This window comes from Phyllobates terribilis, unplaced genomic scaffold (assembly GCF_046119375.1).
Source record: "Phyllobates terribilis strain yellow unplaced genomic scaffold, ASM4611937v1 Scaffold_4__5_contigs__length_816908805, whole genome shotgun sequence".
In the NCBI taxonomy this organism is placed as follows: Eukaryota; Metazoa; Chordata; class Amphibia; order Anura; family Dendrobatidae; genus Phyllobates; species Phyllobates terribilis.
The window spans coordinates 107,837,560-107,853,462 of NW_027362764.1; the positions used below are offsets into that span (position 1 = coordinate 107,837,560).

Sequence of the window (15,903 nt, forward strand, 5' to 3'; positions counted from 1 at the left end):
GGAGTGGGAGAAAAAAACAGGAGTGGGTGATAAATGCAGAATTGGTGACTGGTTTCTATTATACCTTTTCTCTGATTGTTCCTCACCTGGTTTTGGCTCCCACTCCTGAAAAAAAATACTGACCGAAAACTGACCAAATACTGATAGTGGGGCCGTGGCCTTATTGTGCTATTTAATACCATTTGCAGCTGTGCTTACTTTTTATTATTTTATTTTTTTTAAAAGTCGGGCACCCCTATGAAGGGTCAGCACAGAACGACTGTTCAAACCAGGGCTGTGGAGTCGGTAAGCCAAACCTCCGACTCCCTCATACATGGCTCAGTGTAAGTGATAAATTTACTGTAGCACAGATTCATCTCAGCTAAAAGTCTAGACCCTTAGATCAGGAAAAGGACAGACATTTATAGGACACTTCATAACTTTACCAAATTCTTATGAAAAAATATTCCCCACAAACTGTACTGAACTACTGTACCCAATTTATTATATATTTTAGGAGTTGGAGTCGCTCCATTTTATACCGACTCCACAGCCCTGGTTCAAACCAAGCACTGGCACACGGTGCTCCAAGGCGCGGCCAATCATTTATATACACCTTCCCACCTGATGGTTTCCAGCACAGCGCAGCCTGCACACGCAACCCATCCAGCACAGCGCAGCCTGCACACGCAACCCATCCAGCACAGCGCAGCCTGCACACGCAACCCATCCAGCACAGCGCAACCTGCACACGCAACCCATCCAGCACAGCGCAACCTGCACACGCAACCCATCCAGCACAGCGCAACCTGCACACGCAACCCATCCAGCACAGCGCAACCTGCACACGCAACCCATCCAGCACAGCGCAACCTGCACACGCAACCCATCCAGCACAGCGCAGCCTGCACACGCAACCCATCCAGCACAGCGCAGCCTGCACACGCAACCCATCCAGCACAGCGCAGCCTGCACACGCAACCCATCCAGCACAGCGCAGCCTGCACACGCAACCCATCCAGCACAGCGCAGCCTGCACACGCAACCCATCCAGCACAGCGCAGCCTGCACACGCAACCCATCCAGCACAGCGCAACCTGCACACGCAACCCATCCAGCACAGCGCAACCTGCACACGCAACCCATCCAGCACAGCGCATACTGCACACGCAACCCATCCAGCACAGCGCAGTCTGCACACGCAACCCATCCAGCACAGCGCAGTCTGCACACGCAACCCATCCAGCACAGCGCATACTGCACACGCAACCAATCCAGCACAGCGCAGCCTGCACACGCAACCCATCCAGCACAGCCTGCACACGCAACCCATCCAGCACAGCGCAGCCTGCACACGCAACCCATCCAGCACAGCGCAGCCTGCACACGCAACCCATCCAGCACAGCGCAGCCTGCACACGCAACCCATCCAGCACAGCGCAGCCTGCACACGCAACCCATCCAGCACAGCGCAGCCTGCACACGCAACCCATCCAGCACAGCGCAGCCTGCACACGCAACCCATCCAGCACAGCGCAGCCTGCACACGCAACCCATCCAGCACAGCGCAGCCTGCACACGCAACCCATCCAGCACAGCGCAGCCTGCACACGCAACCCATCCAGCACAGCGCAGCCTGCACACGCAACCCATCCAGCACAGCGCAGCCTGCACACGCAACCCATCCAGCACAGCGCAGCCTGCACACGCAACCCATCCAGCACAGCGCAGCCTGCACACGCAACCCATCCAGCACAGCGCAGCCTGCACACGCAACCCATCCAGCACAGCGCAGCCTGCACACGCAACCCATCCAGCACAGCGCAGCCTGCACACGCAACCCATCCAGCACAGCGCAGCCTGCACACGCAACCCATCCAGCACAGCGCAGCCTGCACACGCAACCCATCCAGCACAGCGCAGCCTGCACACGCAACCCATCCAGCACAGCGCAGCCTGCACACGCAACCCATCCAGCACAGCGCAGCCTGCACACGCAACCCATCCAGCACAGCGCAGCCTGCACACGCAACCCATCCAGCACAGCGCAGCCTGCACACGCAACCCATCCAGCACAGCGCAGCCTGCACACGCAACCCATCCAGCACAGCGCAGCCTGCACACGCAACCCATCCAGCACAGCGCAGCCTGCACACGCAACCCATCCAGCACAGCGCAGCCTGCACACGCAACCCATCCAGCACAGCGCAGCCTGCACACGCAACCCATCCAGCACAGCGCAGCCTGCACACGCAACCCATCCAGCACAGCGCAGCCTGCACACGCAACCCATCCAGCACAGCGCAACCTGCACACGCAACCCATCCAGCACAGCGCAACCTGCACACGCAACCCATCCAGCACAGCGCAACCTGCACACGCAACCCATCCAGCACAGCGCAGTCTGCACACGCAACACATCCAGCACAGCGCAGTCTGCACACGCAACCCATCCAGCACAGCGCAGCCTGCACACGCAACCCATCCAGCACAGCGCAGCCTGCACACGCAACCCATCCAGCACAGCCTGCACACGCAACCCATCCAGCATAGCGCAGCCTGCACACGCAACCCATCCAGCACAGCGCAGCCTGCACACGCAACCCATCCAGCACAGCGCAGCCTGCACACGCAACCCATCCAGCACAGCGCAGCCTGCACACGCAACCCATCCAGCACAAGGCAGCCTGCACACGCAACCCATCCAGCACAGCGCAGCCTGCACACGCAACCCATCCAGCACAGCGCAGCCTGCACACGCAACCCATCCAGCACAGCGCAGCCTGCACACGCAACCCATCCAGCACAGCGCAGCCTGCACACGCAACCCATCCAGCACAGCGCAGCCTGCACACGCAACCCATCCAGCACAGCGCAGCCTGCACACGCAACCCATCCAGCACAGCGCAGCCTGCACACGCAACCCATCCAGCACAGCGCAGCCTGCACACGCAACCCATCCAGCACAGCGCAGCCTGCACACGCAACCCATCCAGCACAGCGCAGCCTGCACACGCAACCCATCCAGCACAGCGCAGCCTGCACACGCAACCCATCCAGCACAGCGCAGCCTGCACACGCAACCCATCCAGCACAGCGCAGCCTGCACACGCAACCCATCCAGCACAGCGCAACCTGCACACGCAACCCATCCAGCACAGCGCAACCTGCACACGCAACCCATCCAGCACAGCGCAACCTGCACACGCAACCCATCCAGCACAGCGCAACCTGCACACGCAACCCATCCAGCACAGCGCAACCTGCACACGCAACCCATCCAGCACAGCGCATACTGCACACGCAACACATCCAGCACAGCGCAGTCTGCACACGCAACCCATCCAGCACAGCGCAGCCTGCCCACGCAACCCATCCAGCACAGCGCAGCCTGCACACGCAACCCATCCAGCACAGCGCAGCCTGCACACGCAACCCATCCAGCACAGCGCAGCCTGCACACGCAACCCATCCAGCACAGCGCAGCCTGCACACGCAACCCATCCAGCACAGCGCAGCCTGCACACGCAACCCATCCAGCACAGCGCAGCCTTGCACACGCAACCCATCCAGCACAGCGCAGCCTGCACACGCAACCCATCCAGCACAGCGCAGCCTGCACACGCAACCCATCCAGCACAGCGCAGCCTGCACACGCAACCCATCCAGCACAGCGCAGCCTGCACATGCAACCCATCCAGCACAGCGCAGCCTGCACACGCAACCCATCCAGCACAGCGCAGCCTGCACACGCAACCCATCCAGCACAGCGCAGCCTGCACACGCAACCCATCCAGCACAGCGCAGCCTGCACACGCAACCCATCCAGCACAGCGCAGCCTGCACACGCAACCCATCCAGCACAGCCTGCACACGCAACCCATCCAGCACAGCGCAGCCTGCACACGCAACCCATCCAGCACAGCGCAGCCTGCACACGCAACCCATCCAGCACAGCGCAGCCTGCACACGCAACCCATCCAGCACAGCGCAGCCTGCACACGCAACCCATCCAGCACAGCGCAGCCTGCACACGCAACCCATCCAGCACAGCGCAGCCTGCACACGCAACCCATCCAGCACAGCGCAGCCTGCACACGCAACCCATCCAGCACAGCGCAGCCTGCACACGCAACCCATCCAGCACAGCGCAGCCTGCACACGCAACCCATCCAGCACAGCGCAGCCTGCACACGCAACCCATCCAGCACAGCGCAGCCTGCACACGCAACCCATCCAGCACAGCGCAGCCTGCACACGCAACCCATCCAGCACAGCGCAGCCTGCACACGCAACCCATCCAGCACAGCGCAGCCTGCACACGCAACCCATCCAGCACAGCGCAGCCTGCACACGCAACCCATCCAGCACAGAGCAGCCTGCACACGCAACCCATCCAGCACAGAGCAGCCTGCACACGCAACCCATCCAGCACAGCGCAGCCTGCACACGCAACACATCCAGCACAGCGCAGCCTGCACATGCAACACATCCAGCCTGCAAACGCAACACATCCAGCACAGCGCAGCCTGCACACGCAACACATCCAGCACAGCGCAGCCTGCACATGCAACACATCCAGCACAGCGCAGCCTGCAAACGCAACACATCCAGCACAGCCTGCAAAAGCAACACATCCAGCACAGCGCAGCCTGCACATGCAACACATCCAGCACAGCGCAGCCTGCACATGCAACCCATCCAGCACAGCGCAGCCTGCACACGCAACCCATCCAGCACAGCGCAGCCTGCACACGCAACCCATCCAGCACAGCGCAGCCTGCACACGCAACCCATCCAGCACAGCGCAGCCTGCACACGCAACCCATCCAGCACAGCGCAGCCTGCACACGCAACCCATCCAGCACAGCGCAGCCTGCACACGCAACCCATCCAGCACAGCGCAGCCTGCACACGCAACCCATCCAGCACAGCGCAGCCTGCACACGCAACCCATCCAGCACAGCGCAGCCTGCACACGCAACCCATCCAGCACAGCGCAGCCTGCACACGCAACCCATCCAGCACAGCGCAGCCTGCACACGCAACCCATCCAGCACAGCGCAGCCTGCACACGCAACCCATCCAGCACAGCGCAGCCTGCACACGCAACCCATCCAGCACAGCGCAGCCTGCACACGCAACCCATCCAGCACAGTGCAGCCTGCACACGCAACCCATCCAGCACAGCGCAGCCTGCACACGCAACCCATCCAGCACAGCGCAGCCTGCACACGCAACCCATCCAGCACAGAGCAGCCTGCACACGCAACCCATCCAGCACAGAGCAGCCTGCACACGCAACCCATCCAGCACAGCGCAGCCTGCACACGCAACACATCCAGCACAGCGCAGCCTGCACATGCAACACATCCAGCCTGCAAACGCAACACATCCAGCACAGCGCAGCCTGCACACGCAACACATCCAGCACAGCGCAGCCTGCACATGCAACACATCCAGCACAGCGCAGCCTGCAAACGCAACACATCCAGCACAGCCTGCAAAAGCAACACATCCAGCACAGCCTGCAAAAGCAACACATCCAGCACAGCGCAGCCTGCACATGCAACACATCCAGCACAGCGCAGCCTGCACATGCAACACATGCAGCACAGCGCAGCCTGCACACGCAACACATCCAGCACAGCGCAGCCTGCACACGCAACACATCCAGCACAGCGCAGCCTGCACATGCAACACATACTATACAGACACAGTACACGCAACACATACTATACAGACACAGTACACCCTCCTGCACAGCCTATACATACTGTGAGGCAGTGACCGGGATCGTATATGAGGGACGTTATATATCCTAAGAATGTGTACAGAGACCTATTAAATCCATTGGTGTGCATTGCAGTCACAGACACAGCTGCGGCTGCAATGCAGGAATGAAGGTGAGCATTGACCTGGCCAGGCTATCTGGCTAAGGTAGATTAAGTAAAACCAGGCAGGACCTTCATTTCTTGGAGGAGGCTACAGGAAGGCAGTGGGGCGGCCTCCTCCCTCCAACCAGGGTTTTCTTGCCACAGGTCCTTTAAAAACCCTGCACTAAGGATTAGTGTTGTTCAGTGTTGGGACCTGTAGGAGCAAAGCAGGAAAGCTTGGCGGGCTGTGTGTAGCTGAACCCACGCCTGGGAAGGCTCTGCAACAATCAGGCTCTGAGCGGCCCACTGCGGCCATTGCCGACGGCAACCTTTGTTATGGACTTGTGTTAACCCGGCTGCGAACCGGAGGACTTTCTGTTTACCTGAAAGTTTTGCTGAATAAAAGCAGTTTATGTTGGACTTGCTTGGGTCACAGCCTCAGTTACTGCATGGTGTGAACGCCGCCTTATAATAAAAACAAGACATTCTCCTGTGTACGCACGCGGCACACTCTCCTGCGTACGCACGCGGCACAGCCTGCGGCACTTTCTCCTGCGTACGCACGCGGCACAGCCTGCGGCACTTTCTCCTGCGTACGCACGCGGCACATTCTCCTGTGTACGCACGCGGCACAGCCTGCGGCATATTCTCCTGTGTACGCACGCGGCACATTCTCACATTCTCCTGTATACACATGGCACAGCCTGCGGCACATTCTCCTGTATACACACGGCACAGCCTGCAGCACATTTGTATACACACGGCACAGCCTGCAGCACATTTGTATACACACGGCACAGCCTGCAGCACATTTGTATACACACGGCACAGCCTGCAGCACATTCTCCTGTATATACACGGCACATTCTCCTGTATATACACGGCACAGCCTGCAGCACATTTGTATACACACGGCACAGCCTGCAGCACATTTGTATACACACGGCACAGCCTGCAGCACATTTGTATACACACGGCACAGCCTCCAGCACATTTGTATACACACGGCACAGCCTCCAGCACATTTGTATACACACGGCACATTCTGCAGCACATTTGTATACACACGGCACAGCCTGCGGCACATTCTCCTGTATGCACACGCGGCACAGCCTGCGGCACATTCTCCTGTATGCACACGCGGCACAGCCTGCGGCACATTCTCCTGTATGCACACGCGGCACAGCCTGCGGCACATTCTCCTGTATGCACACGCGGCACAGCCTGCGGCACATTCTCCTGTATGCACACGCGGCACAGCCTGCGGCACATTCTCCTGTATGCACACGCGGCACAGCCTGCGGCACATTCTCCTGTATGCACACGCGGCACAGCCTGCGGCACATTCTCCTGTATGCACACGCGGCACAGCCTGCGGCACATTCTCCTGTATGCACACGCGGCACATTCTCCTGTATGCACCTGCGGCACATTCTCCTGTATGCACCTGCGGCACATTCTCCTGTATGCACCTGCGGCACATTCTCCTGTATGCACACGCGGCACATTCTCCTGTATGCACACGCGGCACAGCCTGCGGCACATTCTCCTGTATGCACACGCGGCACAGCCTGCGGCACATTCTCCTGTATGCACACGCGGCACAGCCTGCGGCACATTCTCCTGTGTAGGCATGCGGCACATTCTCCTGTGTAGGCATGCGGCACATTCTCCTGTGTAGGCATGCGGCACATTCTCCTGTGTAGGCATGCGGCACATTCTCCTGTGTAGGCATGCGGCACATTCTCCTGTGTAGGCATGCGGCACATTCTCCTGTGTAGGCATGCGGCACATTCTCCTGTGTAGGCATGCGGCACATTCTCCTGTGTAGGCATGCGGCACATTCTCCTGTGTAGGCATGCGGCACATTCTCCTGTGTAGGCATGCGGCACAGCCTACGGCACATTCTCCTGTGTACGCATGCGGCACAGCCTGCGGCACATTCTCCTGTGTACGCATGCGGCACATTCTCGCATTCTCCTGTATACACACGGCACTGCCTGCGGCACATTCTCCTGTGTACGCACGCGGTACAGCCTGCGGCACATTCTCCTGTGTACGCACGTGGCACAGCCTGCGGCACATTCTCCTGTGTACGCACGTGGCACAGCCTGCGGCACATTCTCCTGTAAGCAGACATGGCACAGCCTGCGGCACATTCTCCTGTATGCAGACACGGCACAGCCTGCGGCACATTCTCCTGCGTACGCACGCGGCACATTGTCCTGTGTACGCACACGGCACAGCCTGCTGCACATTCTCCTGTGTACGCACGCGGCACATTCTCCTGTGTACGCATGCGGCACAGCCTGCGGCACATTCTCCTGTATACACACGGCACAGCCTGCGGCACAGTCTCCTGTATACACACGGCACAGCCTGCGGCACAGTCTCCTGTATACACACGGCACAGCCTGCGGCACATTCTCCTGTACACACACGGCACAGCCTGCGGCACAGTCTCCTGTACACACACGGCACAGCCTGCGGCACAGTCTCCTGTACACACACGGCACAGCCTGCGGCACATTCTCCTGTACACACACGGCACAGCCTGCGGCACATTCTCCTGTACACACACGACACAGCCTGCGGCACATTCTCCTGTATACACACGGCACAGCCTGCGGCACATTCTCCTGTATACACACGGCACAGCCTGCGGCACAGTCTCCTGTATACACACGGCACAGCCTGCGGCACAGTCTCCTGTATACACACGGCACAGCCTGCGGCACAGTCTCCTGTATACACACGGCACAGCCTGCGGCACAGTCTCCTGTATACACACGGCACAGCCTGCGGCACAGTCTCCTGTATACACACGGCACAGCCTGCGGCACATTCTCCTGTATACACACGGCACAGCCTGCGGCACATTCTCCTGTATGCACACGCGGCACAGCCTGCGGCACATTCTCCTGTATGCACACGCGGCACATTCTCCTGTATGCACACGCGGCACAGCCTGCGGCAAATTCTCCTGTATGCACACGCGGCACATTCTCCTGTATGCACACGCGGCACAGCCTGCGGCACATTCTCCTGTATGCACACGCGGCACAGCCTGCGGCACATTCTCCTGTATGCACACGCGGCACAGCCTGCGGCACATTCTCCTGTATGCACACGCGGGACAGCCTGCGGCACATTCTTCTGTGTAGGCCTGCGGCACATTCTCCTGTGTAGGCCTGCGGCACATTCTCCTGTGTAGGCCTGCGGCACATTCTCCTGTGTAGGCCTGCGGCACATTCTCCTGTGTACGCATGCGGCACAGCCTGCGGCACATTCTCCTGTGTACGCATGCGGCACATTCTCCTGTGTACGCATGCGGCACATTCTCGCATTCTCCTGTATACACACGGCACTGCCTGCGGCACATTCTCCTGTGTACGCACGCGGTACAGCCTGCGGCACATTCTCCTGTGTACGCACGCGGTACAGCCTGCGGCACATTCTCCTGTGTACGCACGTGGCACAGCCTGCGGCACATTCTCCTGTAAGCAGACATGGCACAGCCTGCGGCACATTCTCCTGTATGCAGACACGGCACAGCCTGCGGCACATTCTCCTGCGTACGCACGCGGCACATTGTCCTGTGTACGCACACGGCACAGCCTGCGGCACATTCTCCTGTGTACGCACGCGGCACATTCTCCTGTGTACGCACGCGGCACAGCCTGCGGCATATTCTCACATTCTCCTGTATACACACGGCACAGCCTGCGGCACATTCTCCTGTATACACACGGCACAGCCTGCGGCACATTCTCCTGTATGCACACGCGGCACAGCCTGCGGCACATTCTCCTGTATGCACACGCGGCACATTCTCCTGTATGCACACGCGGCACAGCCTGCGGCAAATTCTCCTGTATGCACACGCGGCACATTCTCCTGTATGCACACGCGGCACAGCCTGCGGCACATTCTCCTGTATGCACACGCGGCACAGCCTGCGGCACATTCTCCTGTATGCACACGCGGCACAGCCTGCGGCACATTCTCCTGTATGCACACGCGGGACAGCCTGCGGCACATTCTTCTGTGTAGGCCTGCGGCACATTCTCCTGTGTAGGCCTGCGGCACATTCTCCTGTGTAGGCCTGCGGCACATTCTCCTGTGTAGGCCTGCGGCACATTCTCCTGTGTACGCATGCGGCACAGCCTGCGGCACATTCTCCTGTGTACGCATGCGGCACAGCCTGCGGCACATTCTCCTGTGTACGCATGCGGCACATTCTCGCATTCTCCTGTATACACACGGCACTGCCTGCGGCACATTCTCCTGTGTACGCACGCGGTACAGCCTGCGGCACATTCTCCTGTGTACGCACGCGGTACAGCCTGCGGCACATTCTCCTGTGTACGCACGTGGCACAGCCTGCGGCACATTCTCCTGTAAGCAGACATGGCACAGCCTGCGGCACATTCTCCTGTATGCAGACATGGCACAGCCTGCGGCACATTCTCCTGCGTACGCACGCGGCACATTGTCCTGTGTACGCACACGGCACAGCCTGCGGCACATTCTCCTGTGTACGCACGCGGCACATTCTCCTGTGTACGCACGCGGCACAGCCTGCGGCATATTCTCACATTCTCCTGTATACACACGGCACAGCCTGCGGCACAGTCTCCTGTGTACACACGGCACAGCCTGCGGCACAGTCTCCTGTGTACACACGGCACAGCCTGCGGCACAGTCTCCTGTGTACACACGGCACAGCCTGCGGCACAGTCTCCTGTGTACACACGGCACAGCCTGCGGCACAGTCTCCTGTGTACACACGGCACAGCCTGCGGCACAGTCTCCTGTGTACACACGGCACAGCCTGCGGCACAGTCTCCTGTGTACACACGGCACAGCCTGCGGCACAGTCTCCTGTGTACACACGGCACAGCCTGCGGCACAGTCTCCTGTGTACACACGGCACAGCCTGCGGCACAGTCTCCTGTGTACACACGGCACAGCCTGCGGCACATTCTCCTGTGTACACACGGCACAGCCTGCGGCACATTCTCCTGTGTACACACGGCACAGCCTGCGGCACATTCTCCTGTACACACACGGCACAGCCTGCGGCACATTCTCCTGTACACACACGGCACAGCCTGCGGCACAGTCTCCTGTACACACACGGCACAGCCTGCGGCACAGTCTCCTGTACACACACGGCACAGCCTGCGGCACAGTCTCCTGTACACACACGGCACAGCCTGCGGCACAGTCTCCTGTACACACACGGCACAGCCTGCGGCACAGTCTCCTGTACACACACGGCACAGCCTGCGGCACAGTCTCCTGTACACACACGGCACAGCCTGCGGCACAGTCTCCTGTACACACACGGCACAGCCTGCGGCACAGTCTCCTGTACACACACGGCACAGCCTGCGGCACATTCTCCTGTACACACACGGCACAGCCTGCGGCACATTCTCCTGTACACACACGGCACAGCCTGCGGCACATTCTCCTGTACACACACGGCACAGCCTGCGGCACATTCTCCTGTACACACACGGCACAGCCTGCGGCACATTCTCCTGTACACACACGGCACAGCCTGCGGCACATTCTCCTGTACACACACGGCACAGCCTGCGGCACATTCTCCTGTACACACACGGCACAGCCTGCGGCACATTCTCCTGTACACACACGGCACAGCCTGCGGCACATTCTCCTGTACACACACGGCACAGCCTGCGGCACATTCTCCTGTACACACACGGCACAGCCTGCGGCACATTCTCCTGTACACACACGGCACAGCCTGCGGCACATTCTCCTGTACACACACGGCACAGCCTGCGGCACATTCTCCTGTACACACACGGCACAGCCTGCGGCACATTCTCCTGTACACACACGGCACAGCCTGCGGCACATTCTCCTGTACACACACGGCACAGCCTGCGGCACATTCTCCTGTACACACACGGCACAGCCTGCGGCACATTCTCCTGTACACACACGGCACAGCCTGCGGCACATTCTCCTGTACACACACGGCACAGCCTGCGGCACATTCTCCTGTACACACACGGCACAGCCTCCTGTATACACACGGCACAGCCTGCGGCACATTCTCCTGTATACACACGGCACAGCCTGCGGCACATTCTCCTGTATACACACGGCACAGCCTGCGGCACATTCTCCTGTACACACACGGCACAGCCTGCGGCACATTCTCCTGTACACACACGGCACAGCCTGCGGCACATTCTCCTGTACACACACGGCACAGCCTGCGGCACATTCTCCTGTACACACACGGCACAGCCTGCGGCACATTCTCCTGTACACACACGGCACAGCCTGCGGCACATTCTCCTGTACACACACGGCACAGCCTGCGGCACATTCTCCTGTACACACACGGCACAGCCTGCGGCACATTCTCCTGTACACACACGGCACAGCCTGCGGCACATTCTCCTGTACACACACGGCACAGCCTGCGGCACATTCTCCTGTACACACACGGCACAGCCTGCGGCACATTCTCCTGTACACACACGGCACAGCCTGCGGCACATTCTCCTGTACACACACGGCACAGCCTGCGGCACATTCTCCTGTACACACACGGCACAGCCTGCGGCACATTCTCCTGTACACACACGGCACAGCCTGCGGCACATTCTCCTGTACACACACGGCACAGCCTGCGGCACATTCTCCTGTACACACACGGCACAGCCTGCGGCACAGTCTCCTGTACACACACGGCACAGCCTGCGGCACAGTCTCCTGTACACACACGGCACAGCCTGCGGCACAGTCTCCTGTACACACACGGCACAGCCTGCGGCACAGTCTCCTGTACACACACGGCACAGCCTGCGGCACAGTCTCCTGTACACACACGGCACAGCCTGCGGCACAGTCTCCTGTACACACACGGCACAGCCTGCGGCACATTCTCCTGTACACACACGGCACAGCCTGCGGCACATTCTCCTGTACACACACGGCACAGCCTGCGGCACATTCTCCTGTACACACACGGCACAGCCTGCGGCACATTCTCCTGTACACACACGGCACAGCCTGCGGCACATTCTCCTGTACACACACGGCACAGCCTGCGGCACATTCTCCTGTACACACACGGCACAGCCTGCGGCACATTCTCCTGTACACACACGGCACAGCCTGCGGCACATTCTCCTGTACACACACGGCACAGCCTGCGGCACATTCTCCTGTACACACACGGCACAGCCTGCGGCACATTCTCCTGTATACACACGGCACAGCCTGCGGCACATTCTCCTGTATACACACGGCACAGCCTGCGGCACATTCTCCTGTATACACACGGCACAGCCTGCGGCACATTCTCCTGTATACACACGGCACAGCCTGCGGCACATTCTCCTGTATACACACGGCACAGCCTGCGGCACATTCTCCTGTATACACACGGCACAGCCTGCGGCACATTCTCCTGTATACACACGGCACAGCCTGCGGCACATTCTCCTGTATACACACGGCACAGCCTGCGGCACATTCTCCTGTATACACACGGCACAGCCTGCGGCACATTCTCCTGTATACACACGGTACAGCCTGCAGCACATTCTCCTGTATACACACGGCACAGCCTGCAGCACATTCTCCTGTATACACACGGCACAGCCTGCAGCACATTCTCCTGTATACACACGGCGCAGCCTGCAGCACAAGTGTCCACAACAATACAGCACTCCAGGAACCAGCCTGACATAACCAGGTCACATACACGGGCAGCAGTGTCTGGGGCGTAGTCACGGGTGGGTCCACATAGGGGCCCACCCAACCATAATGGGGGGTTGGAACCACCGGAGGGGGGAGGAGGGAGGGAAACGGGGCCGAAACGACGCAGCGCCGGTCCGCTCTCTTACCTGGGCTGGATCGGATGATGACTGGCCCTCGTCTCCCACCAATGGGAGCGCCCAATCCTGCTCCATAGGCGCACGCTGATTGGCCGATCAGTGGTTGGTGGATCGCAGACGTCTGGAGTGACGTGTCGCGCCTGCGCATTACAGCACCAGGACACAAAATCTGCGCCGTCCTCCAGCCGGTCGCCATTACGGCGAGGGGCGGAGAGTGAGCTTGCGTCTCCCGGCGTGTCGTTCGCGGGGTGACGCCCATTAGTCTAATTTTTTTGAGCAGTGACGGTTGTGGAGAACGACCTGAGTGACGACACGCAGCGGAGAGGTTACTGCGGCTCGGGAGGTTGTGGGACTACTTATCCCAGCATGCTTTGCCAGGAGGGATTGCGGGATTTGTAGTTTTCTCCGCTCTCGCAGCTACTGCACGCATCTCGGCTCTGTGCTTCCTTATTTTTCTCTTCTCCAGAATGTCGCACTCATGTAAATAGGGCGATTTGTGTGGGCTGTATGGCTGCGAATGGTCCAGAACTGCGTTACTCCGGCTGCTGAACACCACCTCCGAGACTGCTACTTTCTGTAAGTGCTGAAGTCCTGTGGGGTCTGTGTCCTCCTCTCGCCGGGCCATGGGGTCTGTACCTGTGGGGTCTGTGTCTGTCCCCCACCTCTCGCCGGGCCATGGGGTCTGTGTCTGTCCCCCACCTCTCGCCGGGCCATGGGGTCTGTATCTGTGGGGTCTGTGTCTGTCCCCCACCTCTCGCCGGGCCATGGGGTCTGTACCTGTGGGGTCTGTCTGTCCCCCACCTCTTGCCGGGCCATGGGGTCTGTACCTGTGGGGTCTGTGTCTGTCCCCCACCTCTCGCCGGGCCATGGGGTCTGTGTCTGTCCCCCACCTCTCGCCGGGCCATGGGGTCTGTGTCTGTCCCCCACCTCTCGCCGGGCCATGGGGTCTGTATCTGTGGGGTCTGTGTCTGTCCCCCACCTCTCGCCGGGCCATGGGGTCTGTATCTGTGGGGTCTGTATCTGTGGGGTCTGTGTCTGTCCCCCACCTCTCGCCGGGCCATGGGGTCTGTACCTGTGGGGTCTGTCTGTCCCCCACCTCTCGCCGGGCCATGGGGTCTGTGTCTGTCCCCCACCTCTCGCCGGGCCATGGGGTCTGTGTCTGTCCCCCACCTCTCGCCGGGCCATGGGGTCTGTGTCTGTCCCCCACCTCTCGCCGGGCCATGGGGTCTGTGTCTGTCCCCCACCTCTCGCCGGGCCATGGGGTCTGTGTCTGTCCCCCACCTCTCGCCGGGCCATGGGGTCTGTGTCTGTCCCCCACCTCTCGCCGGGCCATGGGGTCTGTGTCTGTCCCCCACCTCTCGCCGGGCCATGGGGTCTGTGTCTGTCCCCCACCTCTCGCCGGGCCATGGGGTCTGTCCCCCACCTCTCGCCGGGCCATGGGGTGTGTCCCCCACCTCTCGCCGGGCCATGGGGTCTGTGTCCTCCTCTCGCCGGGCCATGGGGTCTGTGTCCTCCTCTCGCCGGGCCATGGGGTCTGTGTCTGTCCCCCACCTCTCGCCGGGCTTTGGGGTCTGTGTCCTCCTCTCGCCGGGCCATGGGCTCTGTACCTGTGGGGTCAGTGTCTGTCCCCCACCTCTTGCCGGGCCGTGGGGTCTCTACCGTCTTGCTGGGCCGTGGGTCTGTGTCCGTCCCCCAATACCCCCCCCCCTCCCTCACCGGGCCGTGGGGTCTGTACCTGTGGGGTCTGTGTCTCCCCCCCCCCCCCCCTCACTGGGCCGTGGGGTCTGTTTACGGCAGCGCAGATTCATCTTCACTAAAAGTCTAGACCTTTAGATCAGGAATAGGACAGACATTTATAGGATATTTCATAACTTTCCCAAATTCTTATGCAAAAATATTCCCCACAAACTGCATTGAACTACTGTACCCAATTTATTATATATTTTAGGAGTTGGAGTTGGTCCATTTTATTCCGACTTATTGGGCCGCTTTTCGCTTACCGTATTTCCTTCTTGCCTTCTAAGCGCTGTAAGGTACGTGCACATGATCAGCAACCGCTGCAGATTGGACGCTGCGCACTTGAGCTGCGTGCAATCCGTAGCGGCCAGATGTTACAGCATAGTGGATGGGATTCAAGAAATCCCATGCCCACTATG

General features: G+C 60.1%; 1 protein-coding gene across 4 annotated transcripts in view; it reads right to left on the minus strand.

Moving 5' to 3' along the window:
• The window catches only part of ZMYND11 (zinc finger MYND-type containing 11), a 70,438-nt gene extending 56,526 nt beyond the window's left edge, over window positions 1-13,912 (minus strand). For 3 of the 4 annotated variants that reach the window (XM_073677671.1, XM_073677669.1, XM_073677670.1), the window contains exon 1: window positions 13,757-13,887. The gene's annotated coding sequence lies outside the window, so the exon portion shown is untranslated. Of the gene's footprint in view, window positions 1-13,756 lie in introns of all 4 variants that reach the window. The other variant, XM_073677672.1, reaches the window with a different exon arrangement.
• Window positions 13,913-15,903: the final 1,991 nt, after the last annotated feature.